Here is a 19,320-nt window from a genome sequence, read left to right on the forward strand (position 1 = left end):
TCATATTCACAAACGTCAGTCTATCCACATTTATCGTGGACAGACGGGTTCTCTTTGGGGTGACTATGGCCCCCGCCGCACTAAACACCCGCTCTGATGGCACACTACTGGCCGGGCAGGGCAGCTTTTCCAGGGCAAACTCTACTAGTTGCGGCCATAAGTCAAGTTTGGCTGCCCAGAAGTCCAGTGGTTCTTCAAGGTTTTTGGCATGGCCCTGTCAAGGTATGCCACCACCTGCTGGTTCATGTCCTGCTCCATGTCTACCTGCTGCTGATGAGTTGCTTCACTATGCAGGTGAAGGAAGGTACTCTTCAGCAACTGTAGACTTAGGCTGCTGCTGATGAAAATGGTACAGCTCCTGCCACCCCTCCCCTCCCCAGCAGCCATGCCAGTGGAAGGTGAGCGCAGAGGCCCCCCCGAGTCAAACCTGCGATTGGATGGACGATGGCGCCGATAGGCATAGGCCAACTGACTACATAGGATCTCTCTGTAGTAGGTCAGTTTGTCTTCCCTCTCAATGGGTGTAAAAAAGGCTCCCTTTTTGTGCCGGTAGCGAGGGTCCAATAAGGTGGAGATCCAGAAGTCATCCCGCTGCCGAATGTTGACAATACGGTGGTCACTACGCAAGCATCTGAGCATCCATTGTGCCATTTGTGCCAGTGACTCGGAGGGACTACCTGCCTCCATCTCCACTGCATACTGCCACGGTGTGTCTGGGTCCTGTCTCGCCTTCCTCAAAACCCTCTAGCTCCTCTAGTTGATCATGCTCCTCCTCTCCTGTCAGATGACTAGAAACACCGCCCATCTCATCAAACCTAAACTGTGCTCCACTGTGCCCCTCATCCTCCTCCTCTTCCTTCAGATCAGCCCCTGCAGGGCTCATTTGGCCGTGAGATGTAGGCGCAACGTCTCCATTGCCCTGACCAGCCATCGTTTCCAACACTTGTTGTAGGAAATGAAGCAGTGGAATGACGTTGTTCCTCCCTTAATCCTGGTGACTTATGTATAATGTGGCTTCTTCAAAGGGCCTGAGCAAACGACAGGTGTCACGTTTGAACTGCCACTAGTTCACATTGAAGTTACACAGGGGAGTACCCGTATCCACTTGGATCATCATGAAATCTGTGATGGATTTTCTCTGTTCGTACAGTCGGTCCAACATATGGAGGGTGGATTTCCAATGTGTGGCAACGTCACAAATCAGACTATGTTCGGGGATACCGTTCTGATGCTGCAGCTGATGGAGGATGTGCTTTGCAGTGTACGAGTGGCTGAAGTGCATGCAAAGTTTACTGCCCATTTTTTAGATGTCTTGCAAATGGGGGGAACACTTCAGGAACTGCTTGACAACCAGATTTAACACGTGTGCCATGCACCGTTGTCGGTCACCATGGTTCCCATTTCCAGTTTTCCTTGAGTAAGCCATGCTCCAATTTCTTTACAAATGACTAATAGCAGTTCCTTCCCTGTGTGACTCTTTTGGCCAAGGCAAACGATGTGAAGAACAGTGTGACACCGCCGTGCTCTGCACACATGTTATGCTGAAGGGTCACTGAGACTTGTCCGGGCAATGGAGGCTGAGGACACGATGGAGGATGAGGAGGCGAAGTCACACACTGTCACAGGAGCAACGTGCTGAGAGCGTGGAGGAGGAAGCAGCGTGACCTGTCCAAGTTGGGGTTGTGGCTGTGCAGGAACCACATTCACCCAATGAGCCGTAAAGGACATGTATTGTCCCTGACCGTAGTTACAGCTCCAGACGTCGGCGCTGCCGTGCACTTTTATACACACTGACAGACTCATCTTCTCATGCACAAAATTGCGCAGGGCTGGTACTGCCTTCTTTGCAAAGAAATGACGGCTTGGCACTCTCCACCTCGGCTCGGCACAAGCCATAAGTTTTCTGAAAGGTGCAGAGTCCACCACTTCAAAAGGGAGGGACTGCAGCACCAGCAACTTAGACAGGAGAACATTCAGCTTCTGCGCCATTGGATGAGTGGTGCATACTGTTGTCTCTTGGACATGGCTTCACGGATGGATTGTTGGCGAAATGGCTGACTAAAAGTGGGAGAAGCAGGAGCATCTGGAGTGACAGAAGGAGGGTATGACACACAGTTCCCTTCAGCTGAGGTGGTGGAGCCTTGGCTGGCTGAAAGAGGGAGCGGCGTGCCACTTGGGGATGTTGCAGGCTGGACCAGTACATCAGAACCATGGTTCTCCCAGGCTGCTTTATGGTGGCGAAGCATATGTTGACGCAGAGCCATAGTGCTAACATTGGGACCGTGGCCACGCTTCACCTTCTGCTGACGTTTCTTGCATGTGGCTATGTGAACCTCCTCCGGATGCTTGATGAAAAACTGCCACACCGCCGAGTAGCTGATTTTCCCACCAATAGTCCGCGATAATTGACTGCTACTGCAGCCGTCTCCGGGAACCCCTGTTCCACTACCTCCCGGGAAAGTAGGCTGCCGCGAAGCAGGTGGTCTCCCCCTGGCACATTTGCTCCAGAATTTCCACTTCTGCCACCACACTGACTGCCAACCATGCTACCGCCTTGCTGGCTCAGCTGCTGCCTCACGGGCAACTTGCAACTCTCTTCTCCTGATGATGATGAAGCCTCTTCTTCAACTGGCTCCCAATTGCGATTGGCTTCATCATCATCAACAAGTGTCTGCACGTCACTGATGTCCTCCTCAGGTACCTCAACAGTGTCTGCTTCAGGAGCATGAACCCTGGCAACACCGCCTCCCACGTCACTCTCCCGATCACTACTGTCCTCTATTAGATCATCCTCAGTGAGTAGTGGAGCTTAACCCACAGCATTAGATACTTCTGTAGGGGAGGGAACAGCATAGGACAGAGGCAATGGGAGGACAGGGACTGCTCCCTGGCCATTCCAACTGAGGGTTGTGTCTGGAGCAAGTATGGTGGTAAGCAAGTATGAGGGCAAAAAAATGCGCTACAGTACACTTGGAAAACTTATTTTCATAAAACACCAGCCGGTGATTACTTTCGCCTGGACTTTCCCAGTTTCTAGTTACAGATTTACAGCTACAAAATAGTAGACTGCTTTGATGTAGGTATGTGGTATGCATGTATGAGGGCAGAAAAATGCACTACAGTACACTTAAAAAAGTATCTGAGTACAACACCAGCCGATGAGTACTTTTGGCTGTCCTTTCACAGTATGTAGGTCCTTGACAGATTAACAGGTACAAAATAGTACACTACTTAGATGTATATATGCGGTATGCACTTATGAGGGCAGAAAAATGTGCTATATTATGCCTAAAACCTCTGTATTTTTTTTATAAAACACCAGCCGATGATTACTTTAGGCTGGACTTTCACAGTATGTAGGACCTTGACAGATTAACAGGTACAAAATAGTACACTACTTAGATGTCCGTATGCGGTATGCACTTATGAGGGCAGAAAAATGTGCTACAATGCGCCTAAAAACTCAGTATTTTTTAAAACACCAGCCGGTGATTATTTTTGTCTGTCCTTTCACAGTATGTAGGCCCTTGACAGATTAACAGGTACACAATAGTACACTACTTAGATGTAGGTATGTGGTGTGCACTGATGAGGGCAGAAAAATTCGGTACAATACGTCTCAAAACTCTGCATTTTTGTAAAACAGCAGCCAGTGAGTACTTTTGCTTGGACTTTCACAGTATGTAGGCCCTTGACAGATTAACAGGTACAAAATTGTACACTACTTAGATGTACGTATGCAGTATGCACTGATAAGGGTAGAAAAATGAGCTACAATACGCCTAAAAACTCGGTATTTTTGTAAAACACCAGCTGGTGAGTACTTTTGCTTGGACTTTCACAGTATGTAGGTCCTTGACAGATTGACAGGTACAAAATGGTACACTACTTAGATGTAGGTATGTGGTATGCAGGTATGAGGGCAAAAAAATGCGCTACAGTACACTTGGAAAACTTATTTTCATAAAACAACAGCTGGTGATTACTTTTCCCTGGCCTTTCACTGCATGTAGGCTTGTTACAGATTAACAGGTACAAAAAAGTGCACTACTTAGATGTAGATATGTGGTAAGCAAGTATGAGGGCAAAAAAATGCGCTACAGTATACTTGGAAAACTTATTTTCATAAAACACCAGCCGGTGATTATTTTCACCTGGACTTTCCCAGTATCTAGACTTGTTACAGATTTACAGCTACAAAATAGTAGACTGCTTTGATGTAGGTATGTGGTATGCACATATGAGGGCAGAAAAATGCACTACAGTACACTTAAAAAAGTATCTGAGTACAACACCAGCCGATGAGTACTTTTGGCTGTCCTTTCACAGTATGTAGGTCCTTGACAGATTAACAGGTACAAAATAGTACACTACTTAGATGTATATATGCGGTATGCACTTATGAGGGCAGAAAAATGCGCTATATTACGCCTAAAACCTCTGTATTGTTTTTTAAAACACCAGCCAGTGATTACTTTTGTCTGTCCTGAAGTGATTCGAGTGATAGAATCCCGGCAATATTCGCGTTCGTTGTGAATCGAATATTTCCTGAAATTCGTAACGAATTTGGGTTTGTCTGCTTCGCTTCGCTCATCTCTATTAATTGTGGTAAAAAAATAAATATATATATATATATATATATATATATATACATATATATATATATATATATATATATATATATATACATATATATATATATATATTAAACTCAATGGTGGACATATATCAAAGATTTTACCCCTGTTTTGTGTTAAAATTTACCCCTGTTTTGTGAGTAAAATTTAGCGCAAGCTGTTTTATTGCATCTATTCTGGTGCAGTATTTCCTCCAGATGTGTAGGTTCCAGTGTACAGTTACATATTTAGTATGCACAAATTTATTAACTGCGTACATTTCATTTACCAGCAGAAATCTTGTGCAGTGACCATATTTTTAACGCAAATATAAGCCATCTTGGACTGCACGAAGCAAGATCCTCTAAATCCTCAATTCCATTTTTCAAAGAGTGGATTGAGGAGATAACTATATTTGCCCACAAATATATGAAAATCATTGCTCTTGAATGATAAATTTAGCGATTGTGCGCATAATTTAGAATTCAGCAAAAGTGGTAAACTGCTTCTACCATACACAAATAATGAAACATGTCCCCCAGTGTGTGTATATATATATATATATATATATATGTGTGTTCCAGCATCACGTCCAAACGGCTAAAGATATTAACATGAAACTTGCCACACATGTTACTTATATGTCAACAACAAACATAGGATAAATCATTTAACCCTTACCCACTCCCATTTGCCAGGGTCAGGGTTTTTGTTTACAGTCCCATACAAGTCTATGGGAAATATATGTTACTACATAACTTCCAAACTGCTGGAGATATTTCAATAATACTTGGTCACATGTTACTTATATGTCCACTTAAAATATAGGATGGTTAATTTAACTCTTAACTACCCCCATTTTTGAGGGTCGTGGTTTTTGTTTAACCCCTTAAGGACTCAGACAATTTAATTTTTACGTTTTCATTTTTTCCTCCTCGCCTTCTAAAAATCATAACTCTTTTATATTTTCATCCACAGAATAGTATGAGGGCTTGTTTTTTGCGCGACCAGTTGTCCTTTGTAATGACATAACTCATTATATCATAAAATGTATAGTGCAACCAAAAAACACTATTTTTGTGGGGATATTAAAAAGAAAAACGGAATTTTGCTAATTTTGGAAGGTTTCGTTTTCACGCCGTACAATTTATGGTAAAAATGACATGTGTTCTTTATTCTGAGGGTCAATACGAATAAAATGATACCCATTATTACATACTTTTCTATTATTGTTGTGCTTAAAAAAAATCACAAACTTTTTAACCAAATTAGTACGTTTATAATCCCTTTATTTTGATGACCTCTAACTTTTTTATTTTTCTGTATAACCGGCGGTATGAGGGCTCATTTTTTGCGCCATGATCTGTACTTTTTTTTATACCACATTTGCATATAAAAAACTTTTAATACATTTTTTATAATTTTTTTTTTATAAAATGTATTAAAAAAGTAGCAATTTTGGACTTTTATTTTTTTTTTAGTTCACGCCGTTCACCGTACGGGATCATTAACATTTTATTTTAATAGTTTGGACATTTACGCACGTGGCGATACCAAATATGTCTATAAAATTTATTTTTTACGCTTTTTGGGGGTAAAATAGGAAAAAACGAACGTTTTACTTTTTTATTGGGGGAGGGGATTTTTCACTTATTTTTTACTTTTACATTTTTTTACATTTTTTTTTACACTTGAATAGTCCCCATAGGGGACTATTCATAGCAATACCATGATTGCTAATACTGATCTGTTCTATGTATAGGACACAGAACAGATCAGTGTTATCGGTGATCTTCTGCTCTGGTCTGCTCGATCTCAGACCAGAGCAGGAGACGCCGGGAGCCGGAAGGAGGAAGGTGAGGGGACCTCCGTGCGGCGTTCTGAATGATCGGATCCCCGCAGCAGCGCTGCGGGCGATCCGATCATTCATTGAAATCGCACACTGCCGCAGATGCCGGGATCTGTATTGATCCCGGCACCTGAGGGGTTAATGGCGGACGCCCGCGAGATCGCGGACATCGGCAATTGCCGGCGGGTCCCTGGCTGCGATCAGCAGCCAGGATCAGCTGCGCATGACACGGGCATCGCTCCGATGCCCGCGGTTATGCACAGGACGTAAATGTACGTCCTGGTGCGTTAAGTACCACCGCACCAGGACGTACATTTACGTCCTGCATCCTTAAGGGGTTAAAGTCCCATGCAAATCTATGGGAAATGTATGTTCTGGCATAACCTCTGAACTGCTGGAGATATTTCAATAATACCTGGTACACATATTACTTATATGTCAAATAAAAAGATATGATAGTTAAATTAACCCTTACCTACACCCTTATATAAAAGATGGGTTTTTTTTTTGTTTCAAGTCCCATGCAAGTATACGGGACTTCCAGTACCTTACTCCACAAGCTCCGCTCTGCATCTCCTGGTGAATGTGTCAGTACGGCTTGCAAGTCACACCCCATCTCACAAAGAAATGACAACTGTTTAAGCCCCACCCCTATATTCTCTACCCTTTTTGTGCATCGGTCTGGCTTGCAAATCACTCCCAGTCCCACAAAGCCATGTCCCCTTCTATTATTAGCTTACAATATCTTCATCACAAATCAGTACCACCTGAGGACAGGATATAAGGATGGGACATGAGGACAGCATATGAGGATGGGATATGAGGTCGGGATATGAGGACAGCATATGAGGATGGGATATGAGGACAGGATATGAGGTCGGGATATGAGGACGGGACATGAGGACTGGATATGAGGACAGGATATGAGGTCGAGATATGAGGACTGGATATGGGGACGAGATACGAGGTCGGAATAGGAGGTCGGGATAGGAGGATGGGATAGGAGGACGGGATATGAGGACGGGATATGAGGTTGAGATATGAGGACGGGATATCAGGATGGGATATCAGGATGGGATAAGGGGATGGGCTATGGGGATGGGATATGAGGTCAGGATATGAGGACAGGATATGAGGACGGGATATGAGGTCAAGATATGAGGATGGGATATGGGGACAGGATATGGGTTTGGGATATGACAACAAAATATGAGCATGGGATATGAAGTCAAAAGCTTCCTCCTTTGTTGATTTTCCTCCCAAACAAGAATTAGGAAAAAACAGGTAACGCCGGGTACTCAGCTGATATTTGCACAAAGCATTTGATTTGATATATATATATATACACAGTCAAGGTTTAAAAATGTTGCCACCCCTAAAATGTTTCAAGAAAATGAAGTATTTCTCACAGAAAAGGATTGCAGTAACACGTGTTTTGCTATACACATGTTTATTCCCTTTGTGTGTATTGGAACTAAACCAAAAAAGGGAGGAAAAAAAGCAAATTGGACATAATGTCACACCAAACTCCAAAAATAGGCTGGACAAACTTATTGGCACCCTTTCAAAATTGTGTATAAATAAGATTGTTTCAAGCATGTGATGCTCCTTTAAACTGGGGGAAAGTAACAGGTGTGGGCAATGTAAAAATCACACCTGAAAGCAGATACAAAGGAGAGAGGTTCACTTAGTCTTTGCATTGCATGTCTGTGTGTGTTTGTGTGCCACACTAAGCATGGACAACAGAAAGAGGAGAAGAGAACTGTTTGAGGACTTGAGAACCAAAATTGTGGAAAAATATCAACAATCTCAAGGTAACAAGTCCATCTCCAGAGATCTAGATTTGCCTTTGTCCACAGTGTGCAACATTATCAAGAAGTTTACAACCCATGGCACTGTAGCTAATCTCCCTGGGCATGGATAGAAGAGAACAATTGATGAAAGGTTTCAACAAGGATAGTCCGGATGGTGGATAAGCAACCCCAAACAAGTTCCAAAGATATTCAAGCTGTCCTGCAGGCTCAGGGAGCATCAGTGTCAGTGCGAACTATCTGTCAACATTTTAATGAAATGAAACGCTATGGCAGGAGACCCAGGAGCACCCCACTGCTGACAAGACTATATTTTGCCAAAATGAACTTGAGTTAGCCAAAATCCTTCTGGGGAAACATCTTGTGGACAGATGAGACCAAGATAGAGCTTTTTGGTAAAGCACATCATTCTACTGTTTACGGAATGATGCCTACAAAGAAAAGAGCATAGTACATACAGTGAAATATGATGGAGGTTGAATGATGTTTTGGGGTTGTTTTGCTGCCTCTGGCACTGGGTGCCTTGAATGCGTGCAAGGCATTATGAAATCTGAGAGTTACCAACAGATTTTGGGTCACACTGTACAGCCCAGTGTCAGAAAGCTGGGTTTGCGTCCGAGATCTTAGGTCTTCCAGCAGGACAATGACCCCAAACATACCTCAAAAAGCACTGAGAAATGGATGGCAACAAAGTGTTGGAGAGTGGTCAGCAATGAGTCCACATCTAAATACCACTGAACACCTGTGGAGAGATCTCAAAATTGCTGTTGGGAAAAGGCGCCCTTCCAATAAGAGAGACCTGGAGCAGTGGTCACGCCTCCTCCCATAGGCTTGAATTAAGGGGCGGAGCGTGACATCACACAGGGGCGGGGGCGTGACATCACACAGCGCCCGCCCTGTAGTCGCCGATAATCAGTCCCGGAGCGAACACGCTCGGGGGACTGATTACAAACGGGGTGCATGATCCCGGGGGTCCCCAGCGGCGGGACTCCAGCGATCAGGCATCTTATCCCCTATCCTTTGGATAGGGGATAAGATGTCTAAGCACCGGAGTACCCATTTAACTTGACATTCACCATGGTTAGTAGAATGATAAAGCAGACTAAGTTGACATTTTCAGTGGTAGGTGATGGGTTGAATGTTAAATGGGTTAAAGTATTACAGTGGGGGGAAAAAAAGGATTTAGTCAGCCACCAATTGTGCAAGTTTTACTTAAAAGATGAGAGGCCTGTAATTTTCATCATAGGTATACCTCAACTATGAGAGACATAATGAAAAAAAAAATCCAAAAATCACATTGTCTGATTTTTTTTAAAATGTATTTGTAAATTATGGTGGAAAATAAGTATTTGGTCAACAACAAAAGTTCATCTCAATACTATTATATACATTTTGTTGGCAATGAGAGAGGTAAAACGTTTTCTGTAAGTCTTCACAATGTTTAAACACACTGTTGCTGGTGTTTTGGCCCATTCCTCCATGCAGATCTCCTCTAGAGCAGTGATGTTTGGGATCAAACCAAAGGTTTTTTATGGGGTTGAGATCTGGAGACTGGCTAGGCCACTCCAGGACCTTGAAATGCTTCTTACAAAGCCGCTCCTTCCTTGCCCGGGCGGTGTGTTTAGGATTATTGTCATGCTGAAAGACCCAGCCACGTTTCATATTCAATGCCCTTGCTCATGGAAGGAGGTTTTCACTCAAAATCTCACGATACATAGCCCCATTCATTCTTTCCTTTACACGGATCGGTCCTGGTCCCTTTGCAGAAAAACAGCCCAAAAGCAAGATGTTTACGCCCCCTGCTTCACAGTAGGTATGGTGTACTTTGGATGAAACTCAGCATTCTTTCTCCTCCAAACACGACGAGTTGAGTTTTTACCAAAAAGTTCTACTTTGGTTTCATCTGACCATATGACATTCTCCCAATTCTCTTCTAAATCATCCAAATGCTCTCTAGCAAACTTAAGATGGGCCCAGACATGTACTGGCTTAAGCAGGGGAACACGTCTGGCACTGCATGATTTGAGTCCCTGGAAGCATAGTGTGTTACTGATGGCAGCCTTTGTTATTTTGGTCCCAGCTCTCTGCAGGTCATTCACTAGTTCTCACCGTTCTTGTGATAATTTAAACACCACGGGGTGAGATCTCGCATGGAGCCCCAGATCGAGGGAGATTATCAGTGGTGTTGTATGTCTTCCATTTTCTAATAATTGCTCCCACAGTTGATTTCTTCACACCAAGCTGCTTGCCTATTGCAGATTCAATCTTCCCAGCCTGGTGCAGGTCTACAATTTTGTTTCTGGTGTCCTTCGACAGCTCTTTGGTCTTGGCCATAGTGGAGTTTGGAGTGTGACTGTTTAAGGTTGTGGACAGGTGTCTATTATACTGATAGCAAGTTCAAACAGGTGCCATTACTACAGGTAACGAGTGGAGGACAGAGGAGACTCCTAACCCCTTAAGGACTCAGGTTTTTAACTTTTGTTTTTTCCTACTTACCTTTTAAAAATCATAACCCTTTCAATTTTCCACCTAAAAATCCATATTATGGCTTATTTTTTGCATCGCCAATTCTACTTTGCAGTGACATTAGTCATTTTACCCAAAAATGCATGGCGAAACGGGAAAAAAATCATTGTGCGACAAAATCGAAGAAAAAACTCCATTTTGTAACTTTTGGGGGCTTCCGTTTCTACGCAGTGCATATTTCGGTAAAAATTACACTTTATCATTATTCTGTAGGTCCATACGGTTAAAATGATATCCTACTTATATAGGTTTGATTTTGTCGCACTTCTGGAAAAAATCATAACTACATGCAGGAAAATTTATACGTTTAAAAATGTCATCTTCTGATCCCTATAACTTTTTTATTTTTCCACGTACAGGGCGGTATGAGGACTCATTTTTTGTGCCGTGATCTGAAGTTTTTATCGTTATGATTTTTGTTTTGATCTGACTTTTTGTTCACTTTTTATTCATTTTTTAATGGTATAAAAAGTGACCAAAATGCGCTTTTTTTGAATTTTTTTTGCGCGTACGCCATTGACCGTGCGGTTTAATTAATGATATATTTTTATAGTTCGGACATTTACGCACGCGGCGATACCACATATGTTTATTTTTATTTTTTTTTACACTGTTTTATTTTTTTTATGGGAAAAGGGGGTGATTCAAACTTTTATTAGGGAAGGGGTTAAATGACCTTTATTAACACTTTTTTTTAACTTTTTTTTTGCAGTGTTATAGCTCCCATAGGGACCTATAACACTGCACACACTGATCTTTTACACAGATCACAGGCGTGTATTAACACGCCTGTGATCAGTGTTATCGGCGCTTGACTGCTCCTGCCTGGATCTCAGGCACGGAGTAGTCATTCGCCGATCGGACATCGAGGAGGCAGGTAAGGGCCCTCCCGGTGTCCTGTAAGCTGTTCGGGACGCCGCGATTTCACCGTGGCGGTCCCGAACAGCCCGACTGAGCAGCCGGATCACTTTCACTTTCACTTTAGAAGCGGCGGTCAGCTTTGACCGCCGCTTCAAAAGGATTAATACCGCACATCGCCGCGATCGGCGATGTGTGGTATTAGCCGCAGGTCCTGGCCGTTGATGAGCGCCGGGACCGATGCGATATGATGCGGGATCGCGGCGCGATCCCGCTTCATATCGCGGGAGCCAGCGCAGGACGTAAATATACGTCCTGCGTCGTTAAGGGGTTAATGAAGAAGTTACAACTGGGAGAGCCAGAAATCTTGCTTGTTTCTGACCAAAAACTTATTTTCCACCATAATGTGCAAATAAATTCTTTAAAAATCAGACAATGATTTTTTATGGATTTTTTTTCTCATTATGTCTCTCATAATTGAGGTATAACTATGATTACAGGCCTCTTTCATCTTTTTGAGTAGGAGAACTTGCACAATTGGTGGCTGACTAAATAAAACTTTTTAGCCCCAATATATATATATAATTAATAGTTTATGTTGGTAGAACGTCCCCACATGTAAGTTCTACTTTGGTTTCATCTGACCATATGACATTCTCCCAATTCTCTTCTAAATCATCCAAATGCTCTCTAGCAAACTTAAGATGGGCCCAGACATGTACTGGCTTAAGCAGGGGAACACGTCTGGCACTGCATGATTTGAGTCCCTGGAAGCATAGTGTGTTACTGATGGCAGCCTTTGTTATTTTGGTCCCAGCTCTCTGCAGGTCATTCACTAGTTCTCACCGTTCTTGTGATAATTTAAACACCACGGGGTGAGATCTCGCATGGAGCCCCAGATCGAGGGAGATTATCAGTGGTGTTGTATGTCTTCCATTTTCTAATAATTGCTCCCACAGTTGATTTCTTCACACCAAGCTGCTTGCCTATTGCAGATTCAATCTTCCCAGCCTGGTGCAGGTCTACAATTTTGTTTCTGGTGTCCTTCGACAGCTCTTTGGTCTTGGCCATAGTGGAGTTTGGAGTGTGACTGTTTAAGGTTGTGGACAGGTGTCTATTATACTGATAGCAAGTTCAAACAGGTGCCATTACTACAGGTAACGAGTGGAGGACAGAGGAGACTCCTAACCCCTTAAGGACTCAGGTTTTTAACTTTTGTTTTTTCCTACTTACCTTTTAAAAATCATAACCCTTTCAATTTTCCACCTAAAAATCCATATTATGGCTTATTTTTTGCATCGCCAATTCTACTTTGCAGTGACATTAGTCATTTTACCCAAAAATGCATGGCGAAACGGGAAAAAAATCATTGTGCGACAAAATCGAAGAAAAAACTCCATTTTGTAACTTTTGGGGGCTTCCGTTTCTACGCAGTGCATATTTCGGTAAAAATTACACTTTATCATTATTCTGTAGGTCCATACGGTTAAAATGATATCCTACTTATATAGGTTTGATTTTGTCGCACTTCTGGAAAAAATCATAACTACATGCAGGAAAATTTATACGTTTAAAAATGTCATCTTCTGATCCCTATAACTTTTTTATTTTTCCACGTACAGGGCGGTATGAGGACTCATTTTTTGTGCCGTGATCTGAAGTTTTTATCGTTATGATTTTTGTTTTGATCTGACTTTTTGTTCACTTTTTATTCATTTTTTAATGGTATAAAAAGTGACCAAAATGCGCTTTTTTTACTTTGAATTTTTTTTGCGCGTACGCCATTGACCGTGCGGTTTAATTAATGATATATTTTTATAGTTCGGACATTTACGCACGCGGCGATACCACATATGTTTATTTTTTTTTTTTTTTACACTGTTTTATTTTTTTTATGGGAAAAGGGGGTGATTCAAACTTTTATTAGGGAAGGGGTTAAATGACCTTTATTAACACTTTTTTTTAACTTTTTTTTTGCAGTGTTATAGCTCCCATAGGGACCTATAACACTGCACACACTGATCTTTTACACAGATCACAGGCGTGTATTAACACGCCTGTGATCAGTGTTATCGGCGCTTGACTGCTCCTGCCTGGATCTCAGGCACGGAGTAGTCATTCGCCGATCGGACATCGAGGAGGCAGGTAAGGGCCCTCCCGGTGTCCTGTAAGCTGTTCGGGACGCCGCGATTTCACCGTGGCGGTCCCGAACAGCCCGACTGAGCAGCCGGATCACTTTCACTTTCACTTTAGAAGCGGCGGTCAGCTTTGACCGCCGCTTCAAAAGGATTAATACCGCACATCGCCGCGATCGGCGATGTGTGGTATTAGCCGCAGGTCCTGGCCGTTGATGAGCGCCGGGACCGATGCGATATGATGCGGGATCGCGGCGCGATCCCGCTTCATATCGCGGGAGCCAGCGCAGGACGTAAATATACGTCCTGCGTCGTTAAGGGGTTAATGAAGAAGTTACAACTGGGAGAGCCAGAAATCTTGCTTGTTTCTGACCAAAAACTTATTTTCCACCATAATGTGCAAATAAATTCTTTAAAAATCAGACAATGATTTTTTATGGATTTTTTTTCTCATTATGTCTCTCATAATTGAGGTATAACTATGATTACAGGCCTCTTTCATCTTTTTGAGTAGGAGAACTTGCACAATTGGTGGCTGACTAAATAAAACTTTTTAGCCCCAATATATATATATAATTAATAGTTTATGTTGGTAGAACGTCCCCACATGTACTGTCGTCATTGTGGCTTTGTCAGGGGTGATGTATAGAGAAGCTATTCATGTAGGCTATGTTCACACAACTGTTGTGCTCTGAGCTCTGTCGCTCAGTCTGTTGGAAATAGGAGAGTTGAGCAGGGAAAACAATACTACATGTCTGATCTTTTTTCATGCTCAGCTACCCTAACTTACCAGACACTGAAAAGGACCCCATTTAGGTCAATATAATTCATCATAGGTGCTCCGACCTTTTCAGGGTCCATTTTGCCGCAAAATATTCGTTCATATCTGTGCACATGATTATTTGCTAAATGTGCTAGCTATGTATTCTCCTAACCACCCCTGTACCCATCCTAGCATTTAGTGATCGTATTTACCACCTAAGCAGTGGCATGTTTTGTTATGGTAGGTGCACTATAAGACATGCTTACATTATATATATATATATATATATATATATATATATATATATATTTACACCCTTAACCTTTAACATAGTTTCACAGGAGTATCAACTTTGGCACTCAGATAATTAAAGGGGTACTCCGCCCCTAGACATCTCATCTTAGGGGATAAGATTTCTGATAGCGGGGGTCCTGCCGCTGGGGACCCCAGGGATCTTGACTGATGACGTGGCTGATGTGGCTGCCACGTCCCCTCCCATAGTCTTGCCTTGAGGGGGCGTGGCATGATAGCACAAGGGGCGGGCCATGACATCACAATACTCCGTCCCCTGTATCACCCGTCATCAGCCATGGAGCTAACTTAGCTCCAGGGTGCTGATGTACGGGGGTCCTCAGCGACGGGACCCCCGCGATCAGACATCTTATCCCCTATCCTTTCGATAGTGGATAAGATGTCTAGGTGTGGAGTACCCCTTTAATTGTGAGTCACTTAATGTAACTGTATGTATATCATAGCGTGACGTGACTGTGGTTTGATTCTGGAGTCTATATTATGTAGGAGGGTCTAATTCTGGGGTCTTTATTATGCAGGGGGGTGATACTCGGGTCTCATTTTGGGGTCTGTATTATGTAGGGGGGGGGTCTTGTCGGCACACCCATATTGCAGGCACACCAAGTGACTTAAAAATATTTGGGGCACAGCACCGCCAAAAGGTTGCCTATCCCTGCCTTATTCTTTTGTTTGTTAATATGTAAAAAAGGCCCAAGTGTCCAAGGGAATTTCCCATGACACGAGCCCAGGTTTAACCAGCCCATCTCCTGGGACAGTAGGCATAATACTGGGCTCATTCCATGCTGGGGAGTGCCTCTTGAGCACTTGAGCCCCATTTACATATTAGCTAAAAGGCTGCTGACAGATCTGCTTTAACCCCTTTATGACTGCCGATATGCCTTTTACAGCAGCTCAATGGTCTTTACATATGGAATGAGCTCCTCTCTATATGCAGCAGGGATCAGCTGTATATTACAGACAATACCTGCCTACAACTGCCATCTTTGGATTTAAGTCCAAACCCAGCAGTGTAACCCCCTGCATGCAGCGATTAATAGTGATACAGACAACAAGTGAAGCAAATAGAGAGGAAAACCAGCGCACTCACCATAGATGAACTTTAACTTCGTGGGTCTTTATTGAAGATCATCCAGAGTCATCCAGAACATGGCATACGGAACTGGACTTCTTGAGGGGCCTTGAGAAGCGCGGGAGAGTGCGAGGCGGACCGCTAGCCCGAGAGCGTCTCTGTACCCACCGTCCACCCGCACCTGAGTTCCTGTGTCCAGTTCCATATGCCAGGTTCTGGATGACTCTGGATGATCTTCAATAAAGACCCACAAAGTTAAAGTTCACCTATGGAGTGCGCTGGTTTTCCTTTCTATTTGCTTCACTTGTTGTCTGACTGTTTTGCCGGCTAGCACCACCTGAGAACTATTACACACAGGACTCACTGTTTTTCACAGCCACCGCTAGATAATATTGCTAGAGGGTTGGGACTCCCATGTTTTTGCAGCTGTGCCCGACTGTTTCTTTTTATGGACTATTCTAATAGTGATACAGAGATGACATGCAGAGCGCAAAATGACACAATTGTGAAGCTAATGGTTCATTGGACCCCTAATGTGTGTGGTTACTATGGCAGATGGCAGACCTTCTAAAGGCCTTCATGCCTGACAACGTAAATATGCTAATAGAGTTTACACCATAGGCAGACACTAATAGAGGAGCACACATTGAACCAACCTATACGTGCATCAGTATAAGCAATCTTATGATTGCTCATAAAAATTCCCAGTCATCTTGGTTTTCCAGTGCTAATTCATGAAAATCCATTGGTTTATAAACCACCTTTGGATGTACAATGATCAACCATGATGTCAAGGCAATCATTAGTAAATTCATAGTTTGTAATATTCAAGAAGTAGGGATGGTGGACAAGCTAGAACTTATCCTCTAGTGGCACAAGCAGGGCTTATGTCCTTAGGGCTTAGTATTTTTAATATGGAATCTCTAATATGCAAATGAACAAATTTCAAACAATAGTATCAAATTGTGAGGTAAGAAAATAAATACAAATAAAAACATTAGAAATGTTTTGCTACCCTGTGTAATAGTAGTAGTCACACTTGAGCCCCAGTGCCTGAGAGGGCCCATAGGCCACATTGAAAACATAGAATGACAACAGTATTATAAATGCCACATGCTACTTGAGAACCTTGTTTTCAATATGGCATTGTTATGTGTCTATATGGCAACACCAGGCACGCATATTTAACATAAGTTTAGACTTTACCATCTAATTTATGAATTTTTAACCAAACAAATCCCATGATGCAATGCTTCCGTTTTTACCGTTAAGGCAATGAATACAAGTGTAACATGCAGTAAAAGTTTTATCCTATGTAAAATGATGGGTCAAATTTTAGAGCCATATTACACAGGACCATTATCAGCATAATAGGGCCAGCAATCAGCCAACAAATGAGCAAATGCTTGTTACTTTGATGATCATGTTGTTTAACCCCTTAACGACGCAGGACGTAAATGTATGTCCTGGTGATGTGGTACTTACCGCACCAGGACGTACATTTACGTCCTGAGCATAACCGCGCGCATCGGAGCGATGCCGGCCTCATGCGCGGCAGGTCCCAGCTGTGGTTCGCAGCCAGGGACCCGCCGGTAATGGCGGACACTCGCAATCCCGCGGAATGTCCGCCATTAACCCCTCAGATGCCGTGATCAATACAGAGCACGGCATCTGCAGCATCGCGGTCACTTAACAGGATGTTCGGATCGCCCGCAGCGCTGCCGCGGCGATCCAATCATCCTGCACGGCAAATGGAGGTCCCCTCACCTGCCTCCGCTGCCTTCCGGGAGTCTTCTGCTCTGATCTGCCTTCCTGCAGACCAGAGCAGAAGATGACCGATAACCCTGATCAGTGCTATGTCCTATACATAGCACTGAACAGGATTAGCAATCGAATGGTTGCTATAAATAGTCCCCTTTGGGGACTATAAGAGTGTAAAAATAAAAGTAAAAAAATAAAGTAAAAAAATGTGAAAAACCCCCTACCCCAATAAAACGTAAATTGTCCCATTTTCCCTATTTTACCCCCAAAAAGTGTAAAAAAATTATTTTATATACATATTTGGTATCGCCGCGTGCATAAATATCTGAACTATTAAAATAAAATGTAAATGATCCCGTACGGGATAACGGCGTGAACGTAAAAAAGAAGTCCAAAATAGCTGCTTTTTTATAAAATTGTATTCCCAAAAAAATTTATAAAAAATGTAATAAAAGTTTTGTATAAGCAAATATGGTATTAATAAAATGTACAGATCACGGCGCAAAAAATTAGCCCTCATGCCGCCGCTCATACGGAAAAATTAAAAAGTTATAGGTCTTCAAAATAGGGGGATTTTAAACATACTAATTTGGTTAAAAAGTTTGCGATTTTTTTAAAGCGCAACAGTAATAGAAAAGTGTATAATCATGGGTATCATTTTAATTGTATTGACCCAAAGAATAAAGAACACATGTAATTTTTACCATAAATTGTACGGCGTGAAAACAAAACGTTCCAAAATTTGCAAAACTGCGGTTTTCTTTTAAATTTCCCCACACAAATAGTATTTTTTTGGTTGCGCCATACATTTTATGGTAAAGTGAGTGATGGCATTACAACGGACAACTGGCCGCGCAAAAAACAAGCCCTCATACTAGTCTGTGGATGAAATATAAAAGAGTTATGATTTTTTGAAGGGGAGGAGGAAAAAACGAAAACGTAAAAATAAAATTGCCTTACTCCTTAAGGTCCAAATGGGCTGAGTCCTTAAGGGGTTAATAGGGGAATGTAAGAGAGGATGCGCGGCAAATGGATGACTACAGCAAAGGGCCGCACAAATGATCCAGCGATCGTTCGTATGGCCCGGACCTATCAATGAGGTAGGGAAATGGGACCCCCACTGATTACAAGAATGGATGTTAATTTTCCTTCAAGTAAATGAAACGGCAACTAGGATGCTTGATTTCTTCTTTTTGGCAACCCCCAAAATTTGCGGAACACTAATTTTCTGGGGGAGATTTATCAAAACCTGTGTAGACAAAGAGTAGTGGAGTTGTCCATAGCAACCAGTCAGATTGCTTCTTTCATTTTTCAAAGTTTTTTTTTTTTTTTTAAGTTATCTGGTTGGTTGGTTGCTATGGGCAACTGCAGCATTTTAATTTTACACAGGTTTTGATAAGTCTCCCCCATTATTCATAAATACCATAGCCAGTGAATAGAGCAATGGTTAAGCATGTGTGCTGCCACTTCATTCACTTGAGGAAGAAATTACCTCAGTTTTCTGTAATTGGTGGGGGACCCATGTGTCGTATCCCACCAATCTGCTGATTATCCTCTTTTTTGTATATAGTGAGATAACATTCAATATTGAAATAACCACTGTAATGTGAGCCATGAAAA

At 42.6% G+C, this 19,320-nt stretch overlaps 1 protein-coding gene across 1 annotated transcript in view; it reads right to left on the reverse strand.

Annotated features, from left to right (window-relative positions):
* LOC130293678 (probable pleckstrin homology domain-containing family N member 1) overlaps window positions 1-19,320 on the reverse strand; it is an 81,327-nt gene that overhangs the window by 61,797 nt on the left and 210 nt on the right. The gene's annotated exons all lie outside the window — the stretch shown is intronic.

Source organism: Hyla sarda, chromosome 10 (assembly GCF_029499605.1).
Source record: "Hyla sarda isolate aHylSar1 chromosome 10, aHylSar1.hap1, whole genome shotgun sequence".
Lineage (NCBI taxonomy): Eukaryota > Metazoa > Chordata > Amphibia > Anura > Hylidae > Hyla > Hyla sarda.